This window comes from Rhipicephalus microplus, chromosome X (genome assembly GCF_043290135.1).
Source record: "Rhipicephalus microplus isolate Deutch F79 chromosome X, USDA_Rmic, whole genome shotgun sequence".
Lineage (NCBI taxonomy): Eukaryota > Metazoa > Arthropoda > Arachnida > Ixodida > Ixodidae > Rhipicephalus > Rhipicephalus microplus.
The window spans coordinates 403880396-403906671 of NC_134710.1; the positions used below are offsets into that span (position 1 = coordinate 403880396).

The window sequence follows — 26276 nt, forward strand, 5'->3', positions numbered from 1 at the left end:
GTGTCAAATATCTGAACTTTTCAGACAAGCATACACAATTATTTTGTAAATTTCGACGATCATGCAAGCACAAACCTGATATTTTATCACGTGATCTCCATAGTTCGCTTGGCATGCGTGCAGAGGTGGCCAAGTAGTCAGGCTGCTGGAGTACCGGCACGAAGGTTGCAGCATCAAATACCGACCGCGGTGGCTGCATTTTGTTGGAGACAGAATGCTGGAGAACCACGTGCTTAAATTTAAATGCACGGTAAGGACCTCAGGTGGCGGAATTTGCCGGAGCTCTCTACTACGATTTTTATCATAATCATACCGTGATTTAAGAACCCCACACCCAACCATTATTCTTAGTTTCGTGGGATAGCTTTGGAAGCAGAAACAATATATTTAACACATATCCATCATCATAATTAAGTGGTGAAAGACATGTCCCAATGTTGTACTGTTCAGGAACCATGTGTTCCGACTTTTTTTTTTTTGCGAATTAGCCACTCACACAGAATCGAAGAAAAGCAAGCGCTCTCGAAAGCCTTGCTCGCCTTTGTGCAACACACGGGACAGCCAACCATATCGTTTTTAATTATTTGAGGAGTAAATGAGCACGTCGCGAAAGTTAGCTTCTGGTTCAAAACGACCCGACAGCTTGGGCCGTCTTCACCGAAAAGCATGACCCAATAAACCATGCTGTTTCAATAACATTTTCAAAAATTCTGCTTATCTGCAATCTGCATCTCGTCATCAAGAATTCAAAGACTTATTCAACATGACTGGTCTCAAGCATTTTCATTTTTATTGTGAGGCATCCCATGAGGTCGCCATGTAAACATAACCTTGAACTAATAACTCTATATACAATAAAGAATCGGCGTCCACATTTCAGTCACTCTGGAGATTATTATCGATATATTTCTCGAATCCTGATCTCAAATACTCTTCAGAAATGATTCATATACGAGGTTTGAGCTAGAACTATTTTGAAATGGCAACGTTAGCTTATATACTGTTCCTTCCCCTGCCCCTTCTTCTCCCCGTGTGCGTGCTTATCTCTCTTGACGGTCCCGGCGCTTGAGCGAGAAAATTTTGCGACGGCGGCCCACCGCCTCTGGTGAGTGTGAGACCCCCACATATAGATAAGATAAGCTGGCCACTCCACAATAAAATTAACATCATATCATCATCATTATCATTTGCCTTCAGGAGAGGCCGCGGGTAGAAAATAAGAAATGTCCGAAGGGGTCATTCATGTTTCCTCTAAACGCCTATCAAGTGTAAGGTAAAACGGTAGCGGAAAATAGGATACATACGAATCTTTCGGCGTATGCTAAGTGTTGACAGCATCTCTCACCTGTCTCGTACACGGGATGATCTACTGGAGAAATATTGGTTCAAGTTAGATATGCCGAGACAAACGATGGTTTGCTCATACACTAATACTGACGCGCCAAATCTCATCCATAGATAAGAATATGACTGTGGCGCGCGCATGGACACACACACACACACACACACACACACACACACGCACACACACGCACGCACGCAAGCACACGCGCGCAGGCGCGCAGGCGCACGTACGCACACTAACTACATTAACAGTTTCAGAAAAATAAAGGCAGCAGTCAGGAGTTGATAAGAGCTCACAATGAAAAATTGATAAACAGGGCATGTGTGCCATAACCAACGTTTCGAGAAGCGTGCTTGTCTTTTTCAATGTTGGAGCCTTGAGGAGGACAATCCTGTGAATCAAGATGTCGGCAACAGAACACGCGTTTAAGTTATTCATTATTCCGTTTATCGACTGCTGACACCCTCAACACAACTTCATTGCTGTTTACCGAAACACTGAAGCGACGCTGGCTCAAAATAGTGTACCGGGTGGGCCCACCCAGTGTTTTCACCTGTGCTCCTCTCTTTTTCACTGCAACACTTTTAGGGTGACATTTCCCACCTTTCAGAAATGAGTTATTTGTCGTTTGGGGTCTTAAAACATCATGGCGCCAATGAGCACCACTCGAGCGGCCTGCTGAGGAAGACATAAAACACGCTGTCGCAAACAACTACCTGGGAAGCTCCGTTTATTACCTGGAATGGCAGCCACTTCGCTATTGCCGACACATACTAAAAGGCCTTCTCTATGTTTCCAGTGCAGCTTTAACGTGTGAATAATTAAGGCAAGCACGGTGGACCACGCCTTTAACTCTCTCTGTAGTGCAAATATTGTGCTGGTTTCAGCCGGAGCTTATCGACTGACATTTTGGGTTTTCGTCAAGGCTTTTGTTAGATTACTATGCTTTTATTTCTAGAAAAGATAGTGCGTTGTGCAGTAGTTGGTGTAAGTTTGGTATATTCCTTCCAAAGGGCCAGTCCCAGTCGTGTAACTGCTCGTCTCCTCTTTGTATTTTCCGCTATTTTCGTTTCTCCTCTTTCCTCGAGACTCCTATCTAAGCAGTTTTTTTTATTTGTCTCCACATTCACGTGCAGCTTTATTGCCTGCTCAAAGCAAGTATACTTGCCAGAACCAGTAGGTTTGGCGTTATTATTTATGTGACTGCAACAACAGAAATGACAGCAGGCTTAAATGTCAGAAGCGTTCAAAACCCCCAGTTGGTGGACAGTTTCCTGTCTCTTGGAGAGCTGTAATTTCCTGTACGCAATTAGGGTCCCTGATCTACGCATTGCAAGGTTAATTTGGCATGTCGTAATATCGATGCACGCTCTGAATTCTGTATGTGGAGCAGCACACTTGAAAAGGAAAAAGGCGTATGAAATCAGATATGGCTGATGGCGTTATAGCAGAAGAGGATTCTCAAAGCACATACCGTTGTAACAGATGGCGCAAGTACATAATCCATCTGATCATCCCACTCTTTGGACAGTAAGTGTACTGTCGAAATCCTGTTTGAAAAGTAATTTTACCTGTCACCCTAATTCATACTCCTTGGTTACAAAAGAAGACAAACATTGTGTATGCCGTTATGCACGTTTTAAATTTTCATGCACGTTTTGATTGTTCTAAATCAATTACACAGAGTACATGGTCTCGGTGTATTAACTCTGTCGCTAAAAAGGCTGCGTGACATAATAATATGGTTGCTTGTGCTGCCATGAATTTATCTGTTTTGTTTTTCTCTGTGATCGTCACTTTGGCTGTTTTTTTTTATTGTTTCTCAAATGTTGCCACAAAATTTTGTTCAGTAACTCTGACAGTATTTGTTTACTGTTTTTACTGTCTTGTTCATTCGTGCATTATGTATACGGCGTAGTTCGACTGCTGTGAAACTTCCCAGTGTGTGATGTGGCCAGGTTTTTTTCAAGCTGCTGAATACAACCTTTTTGTGTGGCCATCGTCGCAACCTTGTCTGTTGATGATTTTGCGTTCAAAAACGTTATGTGAATGTTAGGGACGTCGTAATGGAGGGCCTGAATTTGACGACGCAGGGTTCTTTCGCGTGCTTCTAAATCTGAGCACAAGAGCAGATTTTGTCCATCGAGATATGGCCGCCACGTCCGAGAGCCGGTCCCGCGAACTAACACGATGTTACTAACATATTGCTCAAAGTAAAAAGTACGACCGCGGTGGCCGCATTTTCGATAGAGGAGAAAATACTGGGTGCCTGTCTGCTATGAATAAGGTGCTCGTTAAAGCACCCTACATGATCTAAATTTTCGGGGACTTCCACTACAGCATCTCTCATAATCACATCATGGTAGTTTTGAGAAGTTAAACCCGAACAATTGCTTTGGTTATTGATGTACAAGGTCATTGTTCTAGGAGGTCTTGGATTGCAGTACACCCAAATGGATGCGTAGCCCACATGATCACGCACGTGTGCGACCGCTACAGATGTGACGGTGACGGGGCTTCGTACATCGATGTACCGAACGATAGAAGAAATACGCCCAAAATAACGTTCTTCTAACGCTCGATGGTGCATGGTTTTCCAAATAAACCAGAAATATTAATAATAAAAATATCTCGGTTTTTACTTGCCAGAACCACGATGTGAATACGAGGTCCGCGGTAGAGAACGCTGAAAATTTTGACATCTCGTGTTCTTTAAGCGCAACTGACATCGCACAGTAAACTGTCCACTACTGTTTCTCCTCCACGAAATGTGACCACCATGGCCAGGAACCGAACCTGTTCTTTCAGGTCACCAGCCGTCGCTCTGCATAGCCGCTGTAACAATTGGCAGTATAGTACATGCAGTGTCTCCACAGCCGCCACTACCCTCAATAAAAAACTTGGAGTACAATTGTTATTAGGAACAATATAAGACAAGAAGCTAAATATATGTATATATATATATATATATATATATATATATATATATATATATATATATTTATATACGAGCTCTCTATTCGCTGTGTCTTTTACGGGGTTTCCAGAGCGCTGGATTGCAAACAGCATGCGATAGTAGTTCATAGAGATGAAAAAAAAATCTGTAAACAGAGGTTTGTCGAGCCAAAATTTCACCAAGTGGACTTGTCTTCCTCAACGCTCAACAGAACAGAAGAGATCTGTCTAGCCTGTCACTTCTGCCACAAGACCTTCAACGAAGACAAAGACGTGCTTGGCGATTTTCAGCCCCTCGAGGAGCACAAGTTACCCACGCTAACGCAACGGTACCTTCGTGCCATGCGAGAAGACGTGCGGTCCCTCAACGCACACATTGATGAACATGATGCCGTCCTGACCACAGCCGACATGCTCTAATTCCCGGAGACGTGGAACGATGGACACATGCACAGCAATGGACTTGTTCCAGTCATGAGCATCAAAAAAGCGGAGTGTCCTGCGGGCGATGTCGGGATCTACATCAAGCTGCCCGATGCGGCTGAAGATTTCGCGTTGCTAATAACCAGCAAGAGCCATAACGGGGAGCACGCCGCTTTGAAGCTCTCATCCGGAATAACAGTCATGGTCATGTACTTGGCACCGAACTTGTCAGAAGGAGACTTCACCAAGTACTTGAAGCAGGCAATGCATCGATAGAGGACCGAGTTGAAAGACGGTCCTTCGTACTCGTCGGAGATCTGAACGTTGGCATCGTATATAGATGTGCCTGCAAAATCGGCAGTGCTCCGGTGTGTGCGGTGGGAAAGGAGAACGACGAGGACGCTGGCATACCTGCAATAGGACACCACCATGGTCAGCTTGGAGAGGAAAAAGAGGAGCCGCATGCAGAGAATAACACAGACAGCGCTCTACAGAGCCAAGTTCTTAGGCCCTGCGGGTGGCGTTCTCAGACGGCGTTCTCAGCCCCTGCGTCTCAGCCGCACGGCCTGAGACGCAGTCCACGCGTTGCTGCGATGGGCTAAACGTGGCCGCTGATGTCCCCTGTCTGTTACCTCACTCTTTACCAAGGTGGCAGGTTCCTTGGTAACCTCCGCAAACCAGCGCCTCTTCAATCCAGCCTGCACACCTCGTCTGTTCGCCACGTCATCGCATCGCCCAAAGTGGTCGACTTTCGAACGGATGAGCCTGTTTCCTCCCAGGTACTCGGTGCATGCTAGGGCGCTACGCTCGTCAGTGACTATGGTTTGTTCTTTTTGTTTGCTTTGTTCGCTGTGTGCGTGCTCCTCTTTTCTCCATGTTTTATTGTAATGGCAATTATAGGGACACTCTCGGCTGGATTTTGCCACCAACGTCGGCGTTGATGTCGGCGTCGCCGTCACTCACCATATTTGTATATGCATGTATATATATGAAAATTTATATCTATACGTACCTATATATATGAAAATGCAAGAAGGCAAGAAATAACCCAGAAGAAGGCTTCGGCACACGGAATGGAACTTGGGTCCGCTGAATCATGAGTGCCAGGCATTCACCACTGCGCCACTGAGGAGCACGTCTTTCAACGTTTAAATGCAAGCGATTTATTATTAGCACTTACCGCTGCTCACGGGAATCTCAGGAGGGGGGGGGGACTATCATGTTTTCAGCATTGCCTACAAGATGGCGCAAGCAGTCCACGTCGCCACATCGCGTGGTGGCCCACACTCTAATCTCCTACGCGTATTTTGCCCCACCTATAGAAAGATGAGCGACACTCCTCGGCGTGCCACTATCTTGCTGTGGGGAGGAAGAGAGGATCATAGGTCTTGTCTGGCCTTGGGCTTTACCGTGCACGACTCTGTTGTAGTTACTGGCCACGCAAAGGTCACTGCAATCATTGCAGTCTCCGTTTGCCAAAAACGCGCGCTTTTCAGACACATTGATTGATATGTGAGGTTTAACGTCTCGAAACCACTTCATGATTATGAGAGACGCCGTAGTGGAGGGCTCCGGAAATTTCGACCACCTGGGGTTCTTTAACGTGCACCCAAATCTGAGCACACGGGCCTACAACATTTCCGCCTCCATCGGAAATGCAGCCGCCGCAGCCGGGATTCGAACCCGCGCCATGCGGGTCAGCAGCCGAGTACCTTAGCCACCAGACCACCGCGGCGGGGCGCTTTTCAGACACAGTGAAGTAACAACCGACACACTTATTCACGTGCATCTGTACCTGTGAGTACGTTTCGTGCGTCATTTGTGCGTGAGAAACGCGGGGCACATTTCGATCTGCTTTTCATTCTGCGCATGACCTTCTAATTGGTTGCTATCACGTTCATTGCATTGCCTTTGCGGCAAAGTTGTGACTTTTTTCATGAAATGTAGTTTTGAACCTGGAATCAGCCTCGCTTTTTTCTCACGGACATTGTCGTCTTTGTAGCATCTCATCCCAACATGACATGATGCCATGTTACAGTTTCTTATGCGTATCGTACGACTGCAAGCGTCCTACCACCATCAGGGGCACCTGCATCAATGTTGCCTTCTCGAGCTTTCCATTGCGTCCCATCATTGGTGATCACTTGGCAACATATTTTACTGATTATAAAGTAACAACTTTTAGAGGGGAAAGAGTCCCCGACCTTATCGAGGGACGCCCTTCAAGTACTTTGTAAAATAACATCTCTTGTGAGTATATAGTGTATATAGTTCATGTATCCTGAAGCAATCATTTAAGAGAAACGAATTAGCAAGTTTGGACAGACGGAGCCCCCAATAAAGAAATCACTTGGACCAGGGCATGAGATGCATCTTCAGAAAAAGGCGAACATATTCCTGAGAAACGTTTTAGTGGTGACCGGACTGGGTGAGCGCCTGTGATATACAGCTAGGGATGAATATATTATGAAATGTGTTAGTGCATATACTGACAGTAGAAAGGGAAGGTGTGCATGTAAACAGTTTATGACAGTGTGAACAGCTGAGAGAAAACTGTGTATTGGCATGACATTCGAACTGAATTCAGTGTGCTATTGTTTTTTTTCTTTCGGATTGTTCATTTTTGGGCATCGTTAACTATTATTACTTTTTCGCTGCAGAACTTCATGATATGGAGTAGCCGAGGCAATATGGACCTCAACCTCTCCAGAGCAAAACAGTGAGAACAGAACAGAACAGAGTCCCCGAGCTCCCCGAAAAACGCCATTCTTGTGTTTTTCAAATGAACATCTCTTGTGTATATATAGTGTATATAGTTGATAGATATGTGGGGTGTAAAGAGAGAGAGGGAGAGAGAAAATAAAGAAAAAGGTGGGGAGGTTAACCATGCAGAGATGATTCACGGTAGGCTACCCTGCACTAGTTAAGGGGAGAGGGAAAATAACATACCAAAACCACCATATGTAAATGAAGGATGCTGCAGTGGAGGGCTATGGAAATTTCGATTACCTAGGGTTCCTTAACGTGCACCCAAATCTGAGCCCATGGGCCTCCATCGAAAATGCAGCAGCCACAGCCGGAACTTCATCCCGCGACTGCGGGTCAGCAGCCTAGTACCTTAGCCACTAGACCACCGTGGTGGAGCATAATTTATAATGCATCCAAATGTAAATTAATAAACATTGCGCTAAAAATGTATATAATAACGTGGTCATGTCTACATATGATAGCAGGAGATGTGTACGGGTGATTCGCGGGTTGCTTGATCGAGCTAGCTCCTCTAACGTCAGTCACATAGATACGGCGGTGATATTTTAAAATGCCAATGCATTTCTTTGTCGGGTTGTGTCAGGCGTATGTCGGGATCCGTCCACCGCCCTTTCCTATAGCAACAGATGCGGACGCGCACGCCCCTAGCAACCGGAGCCTCCACCATGTCACGCTTCGGCGTTGGCAGCTGTCAGCAACAGCTCGAGACGCCATTGTGAAATGCCAACGCCGAGCCAAGAACGCTGTTTGTTTTGTTTATTTCATACTTCTTTTTAACCGTGCGCATGAGCTACTAAAGCTGGAAACGCAAAAAGCTGGAAACATTATTTTTTCAAAACTGCGTTCTGACGTGCGAAACACCATTATGGACGCAACACAATGCATTCGAATATCCTCACAATTCCCTTCGGGGAGGTGGGGGCATTTTTTTACGTAAACGTATCGTTCCTGCGGCAAAAAGTGCGTCAATAGGCCAAACAGGTTTTAGCTTTATATATCGTTTTATGTATGTATATGTGTATGTTCTAGATATTGTTTATTTATGTATTTGTTTATTTATTTATTTCCCATGCCTTCAAGGGCCAAAGCATTCTTGAGAGGAGTGGGGTACATGTGTGCAACAATAGGAATAATACTAATGTTTCAGTGAACACTTTCAATAATACCTAAAGGTTGGCTGCGTTATATTGTGAAATTCTGGCTCGTAAGCAGGTCTACGTCAAAAGAGAAAAAGTACTATCAACACAAAAAAATAAAACGTACAGCTGACTAACTAATGAATATTCAATGAATTTGTATTAAATATTGGATATATCACAACAATTTCATTTTGCGAAAGCCGTGGATTTCGCAGATGAGATCCACCTAGAAGAAATTCTTTGTATATACCACTAGTCTCAAGATATTTTCGAACATTACAGAGAAATGACTTGCCATTAAGTTTTTTTTCTTTACAAAACGTTCTTTCACGTATTGGAGTGTGAAATTAAGTGACGACATAGTTCAACACGGTATCATACAGACCTCGAGCCCCAATAAGCTTCACCAGCCTAAATTCTTAAATAAATGAATACAGAAATATACGGCTCAATTACCCATGTATTGCGTGGACTACGGCTTGCTGAACACAATCCCACGTATACATACATTTCTCCCTAGCCTCCTGCAGACGACGCCACGACTGCCGGCAAGGTCCATAGGTTTTTTAAAGACGATAGTCTTTCTTAGGGATCTTCGACACAAAAATGTTGGTCTGTCAGTCTGTCTTTTCATTTGTCTCTTTGTCTGCCCATAACGGTGCCTTAAACGGCACCAAAGTGGCCAAATGATACTCCAAATAGCCAAGCCCATCTGCAGCACCCACCAATAATGCTCAAGATTCCGCGTTCATACTTGTGTGATTGTCAATCAAGAAGCAATTATTGCGCATATCTGAGGCACCATAACAACACGTCAATGTTCCGTATGTGTGTCTCTTACTAGAAAAGGCATACATAAGTAATTATAAGGCCTGTGGCAAGTCATCACGTGTCGCTGACCTTGCAACGCTTGCATGAAAAGGCAAATGTTTCCAGCGCTTTGCTAAGATTACCCGGTGGTGGCACCTACCCATCGCCTTGCGTTCTACACCTTATCACCTCCGAGACAGGCGCGCAGAGCGCGTGCGCTTCGTTTTTCAAGAAAACTGCCAGATAGCGCTCATGCCTCACGTGTGACGTGACTTTATCCGCTCCTTCGTATCCACTGCATGCTTGAGGCACTCTAACACAGCGCCTCCAGAATACCTTTCATCGAATTTCTTGCGAAGAACCTCAAATAAACGTTTTGTTCGCTGTTTCCAGACGCAAGACAATCTTCTTTTGATGGCATTTGCAGTGTAACATGCAGATAAGGGGCCAATTTTTTATTATTATTTGTTGGAGCTGCACTCCGACTTCTGGCAGTCCCGTTGGCTCAACTTCATCACTCCCCGCCAGCCTTCGTTATACCTGATGGCCTATATGAATTCGTTGGGATGAAATTCGGGCTGTGCAATGTGCTTGCAATATTTGGAAACGTGGTCGATATCCTACGTGAATCCGAATGGCAGTCGAATCTCTGGTACCTTGAGGTGCTGTAATCTTCTCCGACAACTTTGCGACACATCTACAAAAGGCTTAAGCTGTCGACACTAGCCTCAGCTCTAAAGGCCTACAGATAAACTTAAGTGTTGCTTTGGTGCACGGAAGCGGCTTATTCTGGGACCTGTCTTTTCCCGAGATGGCGTACATCCGGATCCCACAACATTTGGTGATGTATTTGATTTTCCTAAACTGGCAATAAAGTGCGTTCGCGGCTTTTTATGCTTTTGATATTATTTTAAACGTATCATTTACAGCTTCATTCCCTCCCATCAATTATCGAGCCTTTACTGACCTCCCCAGCGTCCGCGATAATAGAGCGTGGTCACCAGCAGGTGGCGATGCATCCAGCAAAAGTTAATGAATTATACGTCACCTCCAACTTTGTGAAATTCTGATCTGCTTGCCTCAAGTGAGAGAGGGGGGAAGTTTATTATGACAGGAAATCTGACAGCACCCCGAATGAAACTCACAAGGACACTGGCGGTGTCGGCTTTGGTGATGTGCTTCCCAACGCAAATGCAAGTTTCTGGACTTATTCGTTGCGTATGCCACATGTGCGCCTACTAAAACACACGCTAAAATACATAAGTGCCATTGAAACCCGCACCCTCCGCCTCCTCCACGAAAAAAAAAACATTCCAACTATAGGGCACTCGTGTAGATATGACACGTTTCCGCTCGCCGTTACTGATGTGCCCGTAGAGCGAAGCAGGAATCCGTGAATTACTTCACTTGCAAAGTTACTGCATTAAGGAGCATCACCTACCGCATGCCAATGGAAATAAGCCGTCAAAGAGACAATTACATTTTTCGCGACATGCAGTTGCGCTACCATCGCAACTACCTTCGTGACGGACGCAAATGAATCTAATTCCACGTCATCTACAGCAAGATATATACAACCCATTGGAGGCCGTCTCACGGTGTGCACATGCCGAAGTGTTGAAGATTCACACTTTTGTTCGACTCTGCCAACAAAGAATATGCCACTTCGTCCACTTTTGGCGTAGCCGGGGGAGGGGCGGAGAGGGGGCGGAGGACATCAAATTTCTCCCCACTCCAGAATTTTTTCAATTTTCTTTGCGTAAATATACACGCACACATGCAAACGCACGCACGAACACACAAAGTATGCTTGAACACCCCTCTACTCTCCCGAGAAAAATTGCTGGCTATGCCATCTAAGCCCTTTGGACTACGTCAGGGATGATTTGTATGCTTTGTATTGCCCCTGCTACCAAATGATAGATAATTGCTGTCATCGATTACATGCTAAGCAGAGTTTCACTATCACCATCTGCATCAGCCAAAAATGTTGCTTCTCAATTCACACCACGCCATTCTACAGGACGACGCACTACGTGAGCAGCTCATCGACCGAAAGACGTATATTTTCATAGGACGTCGCCAGACAGCTCTAGAGAAATACAAGGTCTTTCACCGGCCCACCACAGCTTAAAATAATGAACCGAATGGTTTCACAGAAATACCTAATCAAACAACAGGTAATATACTGAAAATCACCGTCACTTCCGATTACTAAAACTGGCACCTTGTGATACGCTTCGTGACGTATACGCTCAAAGCACTTCATGCTACGCAGGCCATGACTGCCTCACTCCTTCCTTCTACTTATAAGGGTTCAAGCAGTTCAGCCCAACATGTGCAATACCTCATTTCCACGCTTATGTGAGCCAGTTTACCAGAGTTTCCTAAGCTTCTGAGCATTGACGAAGGTCACCAGAGAGCCCGATCTCACGTATCTGCTGGGCAGCATCGTCAAATACACCATCGATATATCTCGAAGCCTTTGAGTGTCGTATGCTCGAGACTGAGTTGTGTGGCTCTAGACTCATCGAGTTAGCTCCGGTCGTCAAGCCCCTTGGGCTTTCTTCTTTTGTAGTAATCGACAATTTCCAGGCATTATATTGCGCACATAGAACTACTACAGCCTTACTATCACTGTGCCATGCTTTTCTGCTCGTAATTCTAAAGGATGGTTCTGCTTTTGAAGGGAAGTAAATAGAGACCCAGTAAATCTGCAGATCGACCTAGTTTGTATGAAACCACGTTCATGGGAAGCGCAAAATTAAGCTACAAAAAACAGCAAGAAAGGAGGAACGAGTTAAGCACTTGACTTTAACTAAGCGTTTATTCAGAAAGTTAAGGATATATATGAAAGTAGATGCGCTTTCACATAACAACTGTTTATTGTGCCGACGTTTCGACGAGAACCCCGTCATTTTCAAGGCATAATACTATTTACACATGTTCCGTGTCCTCTTATAGCCTGTCGAGACAGGAGGGAAGGGGTCAAAAGAGAGAGAGAGGGAAAAAGCGAAACGGGAGGACAAACATTAAATAAAATATAGAAAGTCTAGGAGAAGAAGCAAGACCGACACGGCGTAATTAGAAAGGGGCAGCATTTCAACAGAGTAGGGCAGAGGTAGATGAGCATTGTCATCATTGTCAACAATACTTCCCCCACACCCACTCTTCGCTAAGTGGGCAGGGAGCCGCCGTTCTTATATTTCACCTTTCCGTGTAGTCCGCTGGCCGCTCGTTCCTTTTTGAAGTGTATGACAAGTTAATGGGGAGGGCTTAAGCGCTTGGAGTGCGTGCTGGTGGCGTCGGGAGGAACGAAAAAGCCGGTGATTGAGGAACCACCATCGATATTCATTATATGCATTGGCTCCTTGTCAGTGAAGGAACAGAATGTGCGTTAAAGAATTAAAGAAGGAAAAAAAAAGAACAGACCTTTTTTTTTCTTTCTTCGTCAAGTTTCAACGCACATTCTGTTCCTTCACTGACAAGGAGCTGACAGCTAGGTGGTTTCATTAACTTTTTCCTACATGCGCGCATATCTTCCCAGTGCGCCGCAACTGTGTGGTGACTGTCCCGGAGTCGTACAGTCTCCCCCCCCCCCCCCCTGTTCCTCTTTTTTTTCCTTCTTTAATTCTTTAACGCACATTCTGTTCCTTCACTGACAAGGAGCCAATGCATATAATGAATATCGATGGCGGTTCCTCAATCACCGGCTTTTTCGTTCCTCCCGACTCCACCAGCACGCACTCCAAGCGCTTAAGCCCTCCCCATTAACTTGTCATACACATCGAAGAGGAACGAGCCGCCAGCCGACTACACGGAAAGGTGAAATATAAGAACGGTGGCTCCCTGCCCACTTAGCGAAGAGTGGGTGCGGGGGAGGTATTGTTGACAATGATGACAATGCTCATCTACCTCTGCCCTACTCTGTTGAAATGCTGCCCCTTTCTAATTACGCCGTGTCGGTCTTGCTTCTTCTCCTAGACTTTCTATATTTTATTTATTGTTTGTCCTCCCGTTTCGCTTTTTTCCCTCTCTCTCTCTTTTGACCCCTTCCCTCCTGTCTCGACAGGCTATAAGAGGACACGGAACATGTGTAAATAGTATTATGCCTTGAAAAAGACGGGGTTCTCGTCGAAACGTCGGCACAATAAACAGTTATGTGAAAGCGCATCTACTTTCATATTTATAACCTTGCGGCAACCGAAGTTATTCTTATATATATATATATATATATATATATATATATGTATATGGGATATGGCACAACGGGAGGGTTGTCAACAAGGATAAATATATTTATTTCCCAACAGTTTCGGGAGGGGTCCTCCCTTCATCAGGGGATGAGTTATACTGACATGAACTTCCAAACTTCGTTGCTGCCGCGTCCCTCTCGCCTTGAAAGATGTTAGCGAGGGTGAGAGGGAACTAAAAAAAGGAAAGAAAAAAAACAAAAAAACAAAAAAGGGGGAAGAAAAAAGACGAAAAAAAAAGAAAAAAAAGAAAGAAAGTGAAAAAGAGGAAGAACCACTGTCAACACTGAGAACGAAACCAACTGTTCGTGTACGTCCACATAAGACCATGCTTGTTTTTTCTGAATGACTCGTACATGTACACTGTCCTTTCTTGTTTTTTGTTTTTCTTTTTTTTCAACTTTTTTTCCTTTTTTCCAGATGCACATACAAGGTGTTTACGTTCACCTACCACTTGATGACCATTGAAGGGAAACGGACGAAGACTAAAGGTAAAGAGCCGACCGACCCATTAAGGGGAAACCCTTTCTTTACGCACGCCGCACGCTGACCGACCCATTAAGGGGAAACCCTTTCTTTACACACGCCGTCACGGACCCTCCCGCCACCGCGGCGACAATCTTGGGTGGCCCGACACACGTCGAGAACTGAACGGCACGTGATAAGAACCGTATGTGGACGTACACGGACAGTTGGTTTCGTTCTCAGTGGTGACAGTGGTTCTTTCTCTTTTTACTTTCTTTCTTTTCTTTCTTTTTCTTTTTTTTCGTCTTTTTTCTTCCCCTTTTTTGTTTTTTTCTTTCCTTTTTTTAGTTCCCTCTCACTCTCGCAAACATCTTTCAAGGCGAGAGGGACGCGGCAGCAACGAAGTTTGGAAGTTCATGTCAGTATAACTCATCCCCTGATGAAGGGAGCACCCCCCCCCCCCCCGAAACTGTTGGGAAATAAATATACTTATCCTTGTTGACAACGTTGTGCCATATCCCATACCTTCACGAAGACTAACTGGCGCATTGAATTATTACTCGCACTATATATATATATATATATATATATATATATATATATATATATATATATATATATATATATATATATATATATATATATATATATATATATAGGTAAAGACGAAAGCAAAAAAGAACAGACAAAAACCCCACGTGTCACGCCTGTGATCACTGATTCATTACTTTCCAACGCATCATCCAAAAAGCAAAGTTCTTTCTGTGTGAGAGTGATAGACGCTGCACATACACAATCTATATCGCCAGCTTTCATTTCAGCACTTTGAGTTACCAATCTTGTTAGCGAATTTTTGTCGCGATCTAAAATGCAAGTGTTATCAAGGTACGGCACGCATCCACTATCGTTGCGGGAGATAGCCAGGTGACCATGCGCGGTTTTTTGCACATTACTAACATGTTCTTTTTCGCTCTCATAGACACACGTTTCAGTTCGTCAAACGTATGCGCCACCACACGACAGGGGTATTATAGGTATAACCAATCTTATGTGAGCAAGAACCACATTATTTAGGATGGCTTATTTTCCAGCACTTTTTTTTCTTTTGGAACAGGGCAAGTTTCATCACACAATTTGGAAAACTTGTCCCGTACAGGCATAATCACCTTTACACCAGATTTATTGCCAATTCGTACCAGCCTTATTGCGCTTAGCGCGTGGCATGCGTCTCCAATTCTCTGTTCCGGCAGAAGAAGGTGCCTGAAATTTCGGCCACGTGGGGTTCTTTCATGTTAATTTACACCTACGTACACGTGTCTACTCTAGCATTTCTGCCTACTTCGGAAGGTTAGAACCGCAGTCACGATCGAACCCTTGTCCTTCGGATCGGCAGCAGAACACCCTAACCACGGACAGCAATTTTGCAAAAAAAAGTAAAAAAATGTACCTTTTTTGGGATTTTAACCCACGCCACTATGACCGAACGTGAGCTTGCAGCTGCGTCGTTCAACCGACTCGGACATAACTAATAAAAAAGTACTGCCGACTGCGTGAGCTAGCGCATGATCAAACGCTACCGTTTTAGCGCAGCACAATTTGAGCGCACAGAAAACATGCTTTACGGTCAAGAAGAGGAAAAAAATTGCCACTCTAACAGAATCTTCATCCTTTTTGAAAGCGTTAAAAGTGTTCTTAGAACATCCAATCAAATAATGTAGTTATGTGGTGGTATTGCTCATGTGAATTACTTGAATCTTTTGTGTTTGTTATGTGCGCCTACACTTGACTACCTGGAGATTACTGTATTTTTAGTAACGTACCTTTTCTTCTGCAAAGTACATACATACATACATACATACATATATATATATATATATATATATATATATATATATATATATATATATATATATATATATATATATATATATATATATATATATATATATATATATATATATGAGATATGACAGACAGTAATGCCAAGGAATGTACAGGGGAAGTTATTAAAACCAATGGAATGTAAATAGAAAGAAAGAAAAGTGGATGAAAAAATTACCAACTGTGAGCAGGAATCGAACCTACGAAGGTGGTAGGTTCGATTCGAAGGTCGTAGGTTCGATTCCTGCTCACAGTTGGTAATTTTTTTATCCACTTTTCTTTCTTTCTATTTACATTCCATTGGTTTTAATAACTTCCCCTGTACATTCCTTGGCATTACTGTCTGTCATATCTCATTAATATTGTGTTAAAACACGGAAAAACGAGCCCTTAGGTATACACTTCTTTCCCTTATTTCATTGAACGAGGGTCTCGTACTGGCAGACTTGGTGTGTTTAGGTTGTATAAGAGGGACAATTAATCAGCTGCCCGCTCATAATAAGTTCACGTGCTACGTGACGCCAAACATGCGCTTAAGAGTGTTTTCACACTCGTTGTTTGGCTTATAGATGGCGCTGACTGTCGCTCCTACTTCTAAATTCACAGATAAACCCCAAAAAGTGGATGAAGGGAGGGCCGCTGTGATAGCTCAGTGGTTAGAGCATCGAACGCGTAATTCGAAGGTCATAGGTTCGATTCCTGCTCACAGTTGGTAATTTTTTCATCCACTTTTCTTTCTTTCTATTTACATTCCATTGGTTTTAATAACTTCCCCTGTACATTCCTTGGCATTACTGTCTGTCATATCTCATTAATATTGTGTTAAAACACGGAAAAACGAGCCCTTAGGTATACACTTCTTTCCCTTATATATATATATATATATATAGGATGTATATATATAGAATATATATATATATATATATATATATATATATATATATATATATATATGCTTTTTTCTTTATCACTACTGTTATGTGTAGTTTTTTTCCAATTTAAGCTTTATATAATGATGCCTCTGAATATTTATGTATTGTACACATGTGGAAAATCTTCCTAATCCCCCCCCCCCCACCTATGTAATGCCCTCCCGGGTCCTTAGGGTATGTAAATAAATAAAAACAGACGACAGTGTGAGTGCTAACTTCCAACTTTTGTTTATTGCGTGACCCTACAGCACATTATATAGCTAATCTTGCTGTCCACGTGACCCCGCACACATGACAAAGCAGTAAACATGTGGCGCAGCCCACGTAGCCAATAATTTAGTTGTAATCTGATCTCAAATTAACAACCTTATATCGCCCCACCGTGGTGATCTAGTGGCTAAGGCAGTCAGCTGCTGACACGCAGGTCGCGGGATCGAATCCTGGCTGCGGCGGCTGCATTTCCGATGCAGGCGGAAATGTTGTAGGCCAGTGTTATCAGATTTGGGTACACGGTAAAGAACCCCAGGTGGTCCAAATTTCCACTATGGCGTCTCTCATATTCATATGGTGGTTTACGGACGTTACACCCCTCATATCATTCCACAACCTTATATCAACGCTTCATAGCACACACTCCAGAAAATTTACCTCTTTTTCAGATAAGGCCACAGACGGCGTACTGACTCACACACAGCTTCGCACATTTTGCGATAGCGTTCACCTCGATGATTTCCCGTGTACACTGGTTACCCCTGCGGTCCAAGATGACACACTGGTCAAAGAATGGCGTGGACGCACATGCCCTATAATGCATAGCCAGGAAACTATCGGGAGAAATTTTGTTTTTCACATTGTAAGAGTGCACGCTCAAGTGGTCATTAACACACCTACCAGCCTGTCCTATGTAAACCGGGCCGCACGACAGCAGGAACATGTAGACGACAGCTAGAGAACATCCAACAAACTTAGTTACATGCTTCTTACCAAAGGTGGGCTGCACTTCTATCTTGGATTTCGTAAGCTTTCATAGACGACTTAGTTTTATGGAACAGAGAACACTATGCGGAAATTTATGCTCAGGGCTATGTTTTCAAATGGTGTGAAATTTGATGTACATACGGTATGACACTAGTTTTCCCAGCATAGTGCTCACCATTATCTTGCGGCCGTCCCCGCATACGTGAACCATGCAACAGACACTCAGATACCGACCTCTGCACCAACACTGGATAGCCTGCCAAAGATATTCATTTCTTTGTCCTGCGAAACTAGCAGCCATAGCGTGATGACATGACATCATTTCTAAAACGCAATCCGACAGCCCCTCGTTTTATCAGCTTTGAATGCACTGAATTGTTCTGCAAGAGAGGTTTTCCCGACCGTGGTTCATAGCACATGCAAGGTGTTTAAACGAACAAGACAAACGAGGGTCCGGAAAGCGGATCGTGCCTCCTTGCGTTATTTCATACGCCGCTTCAAGTTGTACAAGACACACCTTAATCATTGGCAGGAATCCTGCAACCTGGCGTTCAACTTCAACTGAGGTACACGCAATGAAGAACAAGAAATCGTTAACATAACGCAAAGCCTTGCGCATATTTGTCTGAGCGAGCTGATAGGACAGAACAACATAAAGACGGGCGAGCGAGAAAAAGGAAACGATCACTCAGTGTGGGCGCACTGCATGATTTATATACACGCCGCCGTTTTCTGAAGATAAGCAGTGTCGTCCCATTTAATAAAAGTGGGCACGAGATAAAAATGTAAAAGCTCTGAAACATCGCTACTAGATATGAAGGCGTCATTCTGGAACCTTATGGCGCTACTATACTAGCTGGTCTTTGTGAGCAATCGAGTAAAAAAGATCTTTGATGTCAATGCAAAAGGCTTCGTAACATTTGTCAGCGTTATCTTCTAAAAATCGATTTTTTCGGAGTTCCTGATACGGAAGAGTCTTTAATTCCCAAACACATAAGCTTGGCCTTGTCAAAACAGGGCTACTTCATGGCTTGTCCCAGGACTCATATTCTGACAAAGTAACCTTTAGAGGAACGTCAACTTTATGGGTGTTTGCACTGAATTGAACCAACAACAGCTGGTTGTTCTTGCTATTTTCCAAGGACTGCTTTAAGTTCACAGGGTTGACTTTTTTGAACAACCTAATAGCTGAGAACCTTGCTCAGTGACACGTCATTGAGCTGCTTGAAGACTTTGGCAATGGCACTGCTAGATTTTTCACAAAACACCCCCGTATAAACACACAGAAGCCACCTTCCTTGTCAGCCGGCAGCCCATTAAGAGAATTGTCAATCAGGTAGTCAGCAACGCGTTTAACCGAGAGTTTCAGACGTGATCTCTTAGAGCGGGCAACCACATCAACACCCTCCGAAATCAGACGTGGAACCGCTTCTTCCGTCGTGTACTTTGACACCCGTAGGGTCACGCAATAAACAAAAGTTGGACGTTAGCCCTCTCACTGTTGTCTGTTTTTCCCCTTCTTGACCGTATAGCATCTTTTCTTCACGCAATATCGTTTTATCGGCCATAACACCCACCGGCGCGCGGCGATAAGAGGGGTAGTATCAAGATGCTATGGTCCAAGAGGCAACTTGTAGACGTGACTCTGTTGTAGAAAACTGCATTTCGGAACGTATTTTTCGTCACGCAGAAACATCATTGCGGGTTCTAATGAAATCTTTGTCATATTGTTACTTACACCTCCAAGACGTTTGGCATTTTTTATCTAGTTTTAATAGACGGCATGTTTTCGTCCCGAAAACCAAGGTATAATTTCGGTGGCTTCCATAGGATGCCATTGTTTAAAGTTTACTCGCAGTGGGAACAGAAGGTGAAGCCCTGATGCACTTGTGAAGTGCGGTATATTTCCTAAAATGTGTCGGATTACGAAGTTTTGTAATTTGCCCCTTGACAATTTTTCATCGTCAAAAAATGTCTCGGTCCCATTGAAAACATGAGAGCTTCCAGCCATGGCGGCTAGGAGCGCTGATCATTCCGTGTCCCTGAAAGTTGGATATTGGACCACAGGACATCTGATGTCACAAGCATGCGAATGTTTCGCTTCCCCAACCCCCACCCCCTCATAAAAAAGAGGACTTAATGCAGGCCTCCGCGATTGCCTACTACACATGGCGAGTCAATTCGGGCAATTTTCTGGAGGCCAAGGACCACCTGTGTCGACTTCGGTCATTTTCATTGGAGGTGCGGTTCGGACCCGAAAAAGGCCGACTGCGAATTTCTCGATAGTTCAGTGATAGTTGCTTCATTGATAGCATAGATGATTGAATCTACTATTGCGTATGTTGACATATTAAGAAAAATATATTCACCATGTCTCACAGTCAGAAGCTATAACATGTAACTCGATCGGCAGGTATTCTTACGCTAATATAACATTAATTCGTAAGGTACTGTTCATTAAAATTTGTACAAATAATTTTGTTAATTGAGCACATTGTGCTTTATTCTCGTTGAGGTTAGACGTCTTACTTGAAACAAAGTTTGTATTTAAAAGCTGTGATTTTGGGTTCTTGGAACAAAAACAAAATGATTAAAACTTATCATTGTGGAGTAACGGCAGTGGAAATGTCCATTGCTTTGTCTCAGTTATGGTAACTCGTTCCCTTCTTCTGGAAGCAACGTAGGGTGGTAACGCGTTCTTTTTTTGTTAGAGAGTAAAGAGTAACGTATTCAGTTACTTTTTTTTATAACGTGCACAACAATGGTTCGAGGAGCACCCTTCTCCAAGTGGTAACGTAGTAATACGGCTCTCTATCTTAGAGGCTTTCGTTCTGGAAAAAACCGCTTCTCTCGGTAGTTTTGGGCTCTAAAAACGGTGTAGGGTAGCACAAAAAAACGAAAATGTGGACTGTGCTGGTGAAACTTCATCACACTAGGACCAAGACACCGTTTCGTAGGGCAAAGATCCAATCGCCGAGCTGACTGGTACGTCAAGTTGCCCATGGTCAAGCTTGTTTCACTGCGTGTATAAGGGGGAATTGGCCGAAAGAAAAAAGCCGCAGAAATTGTCTTTCAACATGGAGGGTCTTGGCGGTGCACAGCGCTGGAATATTCTGAAAATGTGAACGCCGCAGTCTACTGTACGGATTGGCGAGAATTTCTAAGGGATTTATAAAAAATTGGTCTGAGCCTGTTTACCGAAGCTTGAAAAATTGATACAGCCTATGAATTTAGTTCCCCGTGCAAACTCTGTTTATCGGTCTAGTGAGACACGGAGGCCCGTGCGCATAGATTTGGATGCACGTCCAAAAACCCCAGGTGGTCCATATTCTCGGAACCCCCCAATAAGGCATCTTTCATGATTACTTCTTAGTTTTGGGCATTAAGCCACAACAGCTGTCATTGTGCTTTCTTTCTCCAAATTCAATTTCTTTTCTTGGCATTCTACTTTATGGTAATTTAAAAGCTCAAAATTCTAGAGCTCGCATAAAAAAGAAAATAGCTTATACTATTCATTCTAATGAAAACGCGCCCTCACCTCTTATGTACCACATTATTCTCTTCTTAGCACTCTTTAGTCTATTCATATTTCACTTACGGTATGAAATATTTAGGAAACATATATAACACTCGTACTGTTTCTAAACATTGTCGAAACCAAGCTATGGCTGTATTTATACGAAGTTTACGCTCGGATTCCAAATTTTTTCTACACACGAATAATATCCTTACTATTTGTAAACTAACTAAACACAGCCTAGGATTATTTAAATGCGGAGCACTTTAGAAGGGCGGGCCGTCATATGCTGTGATCATATGCCGTTGCTGTCGCTTATTGTAAAGCAGGCAAAAACCACATACAACGTAGCCAGCTGTATACCGTATTGAGCGCGCGCTCACGCCAAGTAGAATTCTCCTTGCTCATGTTTTTTGAGCGCCTTGATGATGATAATGAGGATATTAAGTACGACCACACAAACCACGTATACACAAGAATTGAAAGCGGAAGCAAGTGAGAAATATAAAAAGAGAGAAAGAAAAATAGGAAGAAAACAAGAAATTCATGGAAACAAAGAGGGAAAGCCCCGAAAAAACTGGAATAAAGAAAATAAAGAGAGGAGGAAAGAAAGAGAGAGAAAAACAAAGTAGGCTGCCCAGCACTGGCTTTTTTCAGGCTTGGTACCACTAGGGCAAAGCTGCCTCATTTTTTTTCAACAACGACCATACATCGGCAACGTTTGAGCATTCTAACCAGATGATTTCTAGAGTAGCGTCATCATTATTGCCATCATTGTCGTTTTAATACAGGCACCACGCCACACCTTTCACGCCGTTCATGTTCGAGCTTGAAGCGGGAGCTGGAAGAGAACGAGCCTCTCGCGCTGCTATAGAGGATTGAATGCCGCGGCAACCGCTCCGCTTCGGCAGTTCCTAAGGAAGAGGCGAGATTTTCACGGACACGTCAGCCGCCGGCACGTCTATCTTGTTCCTCGCTACACTAGCATTACTCAGTTCGCGATGAATAAAACCTTTATTTTGCCAATGATTACTAATTATAGCAATCAAACTAGTCGAGCGTTCGACAGAATTCCGGCTGGTCCAGGTAAAGGCATTTCAAAGTATAGCATATATGCTCTAATTTAATTAATGAACACTATGGCACATATCATTAAAACTGTAAGATGATTACAACAATTCAAAAAGAGTTTAAAGTTTACTCGACTTTGCGCAGACTAACCAACAGGCAGTTTTCTTTATTGATTGTTTGCTTTGTTTTTGGTGCTTTTTGATGGAAGCCACTAAATTGTTGTTTTCTTCGGTTTTCTTTATCTTTTTAGAGCACAGCTTTAGCTGCACGTTCCTGCGTTGATCGGCGTCACCATTGGCGTCGCGTAACCGATAGAGTGAATGCGGACTTTGTCGATATCACGCGCCGTGGTCTCTAACCTCAATTTGCTCCTCCGTCACGCGCGCTCACCCCTCGGTCGCAGCTCGAGCGCACGCAGGGCCGACAGCATTGCGGCTGGTTTCGCTAGTGGGAGCGGGTCTGTCTGCGTTTCGGTCGGTTTGCGAGGCCTGCGATGTACAGAATGGAGCCACACTAGTACTTTATACTGCTGCGAAAAAACACCCTATGTACTAGGCCAACAGCATTCATAGTTGCAGTGTTGGCTAACAGCTTTGATAACATTGTAATCAATAATAAATATCTACTCCTATGAGGTATCAAGTTATAGACAAGCATTATTACATACTGCAGCCAACTCTAGAGGATGCCGCAGTTGGTGGGATGTGCCGATTTTCTTATATTTTTGTCAGAATAGTCGGCGAGTGCCCCGCTTCTGAAGAATAGAAGGCGTATGCCTGCCAGATGTTCTGTGATCGGAACAGAACGTAAAGCCATCTGCGTCGCAATACACCACGCGCGGTCATGAATCAGGTCGTTGAGCAATGATTGTTCCCCGTTCGATGACGTAATGAGCAACACCCACAATTTGTGCCCAATTTCAGTTTCGCATGTTCGATTTTTCGTAGGCTTGCGGCGCTACTTTTTTATGCTGCAAGACTATGAAAAATCGAACTTTTTCCAGCTCAAAACCTCAAATTGTTGTTCTCTTTCTACGAAATGCTCACTTCTACTTACCTACTATACTAAGGCTTCCGAATATATTAGCTTAAAACTAAGTACCAGGGTTTTAAAGTTAGTAACTAAATGTTACACATTACACATCACAAGGTTGCCACCATAGAGTGCAGCTCTCCGACACTACATCTTTTATAGCGATACGGCAGCTTCTAAACTTTTTCTTAGTCTTGATAGAAACACCCGGTGTGTTGTCATCTAATCACTTTGTGGTGTTCCATCAAAATCTGATTGATATGTGGGGTTGAACGTTCCAAAACAACTATATGATTATGAGAGATGCCGTAGTGAAGGGCTGCGGAAATTTCGAACACCTAGGGCTCCTGAACGTCCACCCAAATCTGAGCATACGGGCCTACACCATTTTCGCCTCCATCGAAAATGCAGCCGCCGCAGCCGGGATTCTATCCCGTAACCTGCGGGCCAGCAGCCGAGTAATATAGCCACTAATACACCACGGCGAGGCTTGCAGCAAAATCTGTATGATGATCCACAAGAAAGATTACACTTTTAACACACCTTTCGCCAAATTGAAGTGCATCTGCTGACAACTTGTAAGAAGAGTTTCCTATTTACACTGTTAACGGCACATTGAACGTCAGAATACATCCGCAGGCTGTCGGCGTCACCGCAGTGTGACTATGCGAGTGAGCGCCAAACCAAATGCGATGGAATGGCGGCTGTAGTGCTACATTCTACGCTCTAAAACCCAATCAAGTAAAAAGGTTGTCTTTTTGTCACATGACGACCATCGCTATCTATTTCGCATGCCTCTCCTTAACAGCCGCCATGCACTATGTACTTACATGTCACGAGTGACATGCATGCGCGTTATCAGTGTGGCATAGGATATCCTCGGTAGGAAAGTGGCGAGCTCCAAGTTTTTTAGAAAGATAGCGCATACAAGCTGAATGACGATTGTCGTTCGGAGCGAAAATACACCTTTTTATTCGATATTTTCTTACACTCCTGCAAAAGATGCATCCAGCACCTTTATACGGGGCAAGCCTTTAATATCTCTCAACGCTTGTTCTGTAGCAGCGCAGCTGCACTATCTTCGCATGACCACGACGTTGCAAATGCGACAGTTGGCACGGAGTGATAATAATAATATTGATAATTATATTTGGGGTATTACGTCCCAAAACCAAGGTGTGATTATGTGGCACGCCACAGTAGAACGCTCTGGGAATTTCAGCCCTCTGGTCTTCCACAAGGTGCACAGACATCACACCATACACGCGTCTCTAGCACATCGCATCCATCGAAATGCGATGGCCGTGGTCGGATTCGAAACCACGGCCTTCGGGTCAGCATCTGAGCATCGTAACCGCTACACCACCGCGGCGGACAGTTCTCACAGGAACTAATCAGTGCAATGAATTACAATAGCGAAAAGAGTCGACTGCCAAAGTGAACAAAGTCAAGGAGTAGAATACAAAAAAAAGGGGGGGGGTCATTAACAGAATTAAAAGTAGAGTTATGGCGGTGTGTAGTTGTCGAAAACACTTCAGAAAATGCTCGGAGCGAAGAGCAGTGAGTGCGAGCGAGAAGCTATACAGCTAGGCTGTGGCACAGGTTCATCAAGTGCCGTTGCCATTACTTGGAAGATATCCAGAACATTTTGGAAGGCAGCGCATTTATCGCCGATGATTTCACAAGTAACAAACTATCGAAACACTTCAAACTCAGAAAATTACGCTGCCATTGAAATGGAGTCTTCAGATTGCCGCCTAAGGTACAAGTAACATTAGAAGGAGAAAACCGAATGGAGATTCGAATGATGATGTCAAAACCGAGAATCTTGGTGTCATTTATGAATAACTACTACCACAATCAAAACATATTAAAGGCCCTTAGCTACTCTTCCTGTGTAGGCTATATTCAAAACTTCTCTTTCAGGTATTGTGCAGGTATTGCCACCCATGAGACTATGTGCGTAAGTGGACGTGCTGTCCGCCGGTAGCTTTATACACCGCATGACCACATCATCAATCAGGCATTCCATAGGAAGCGATTCTGCTCAGGCACCGACACGTGTGCATTCTGCGCAGCAATTGCTTGCATTGTCAGTCAATGAAAAGACACCTTTTCTGAATAGTGACGTACCTTTTTCTTTTTGTTGAGACACCCAGAAGGAATGGACCGAAGTGGTATAGTTGTCAGAGCAGGATCGAACAGTAGAAGAGATGCGAGGCTTCTATGGTGTCCCAGCACAAGCTTCTTGGCGATACGCAGAACACACCTCGGTTTCTTTCAACATACACTGACGTAAAAAGAAGATAGCGTCATCAGCGTAGCATAGCCTGGCACAGGTGATCCACGGGAACAAAGATACGAGCAGTTGCGGTATCCAGTGGGTGCTTACACGAGAATGGCTGCGAAGCTCTATTTGATAAAACGATGCATTCACGCAGAGGAAGCCTCAGACAGCCCACTTCGAGCAAAACGTGGGTGCCGGAGTAGCAGAGTACGCGATAGAACGAAGAAAAAAAACAACACATGGTGGACGACAACCCTCCGCGATTCTTTCGCTTTACGAGTGGGTGCGATACCATCTCTTCTTTGGTGAGTCGTCTCGGCCGCCTCGAAACGGGTCACGGCTGGCGACGCGGTTACTTAATCTTCGAACGCGACTAGGGTTACCTCATTGCGCTGTGAATTGTTCGTTGTGTGTTGCTC

General features: G+C 44.0%; 1 protein-coding gene across 1 annotated transcript in view; it reads right to left on the bottom strand.

Moving 5' to 3' along the window:
* LOC119160952 (sodium-coupled monocarboxylate transporter 2-like) overlaps positions 1-26057 on the bottom strand; it is a 171372-nt gene extending 145315 nt beyond the window's left edge. The window contains exon 1 of the mRNA XM_075880192.1: positions 25704-26057. The gene's annotated coding sequence lies outside the window, so the exon portion shown is untranslated. The remainder of the gene's footprint in view (positions 1-25703) is intronic.
* Between the last annotated feature and the right edge of the window lie 219 nt (positions 26058-26276).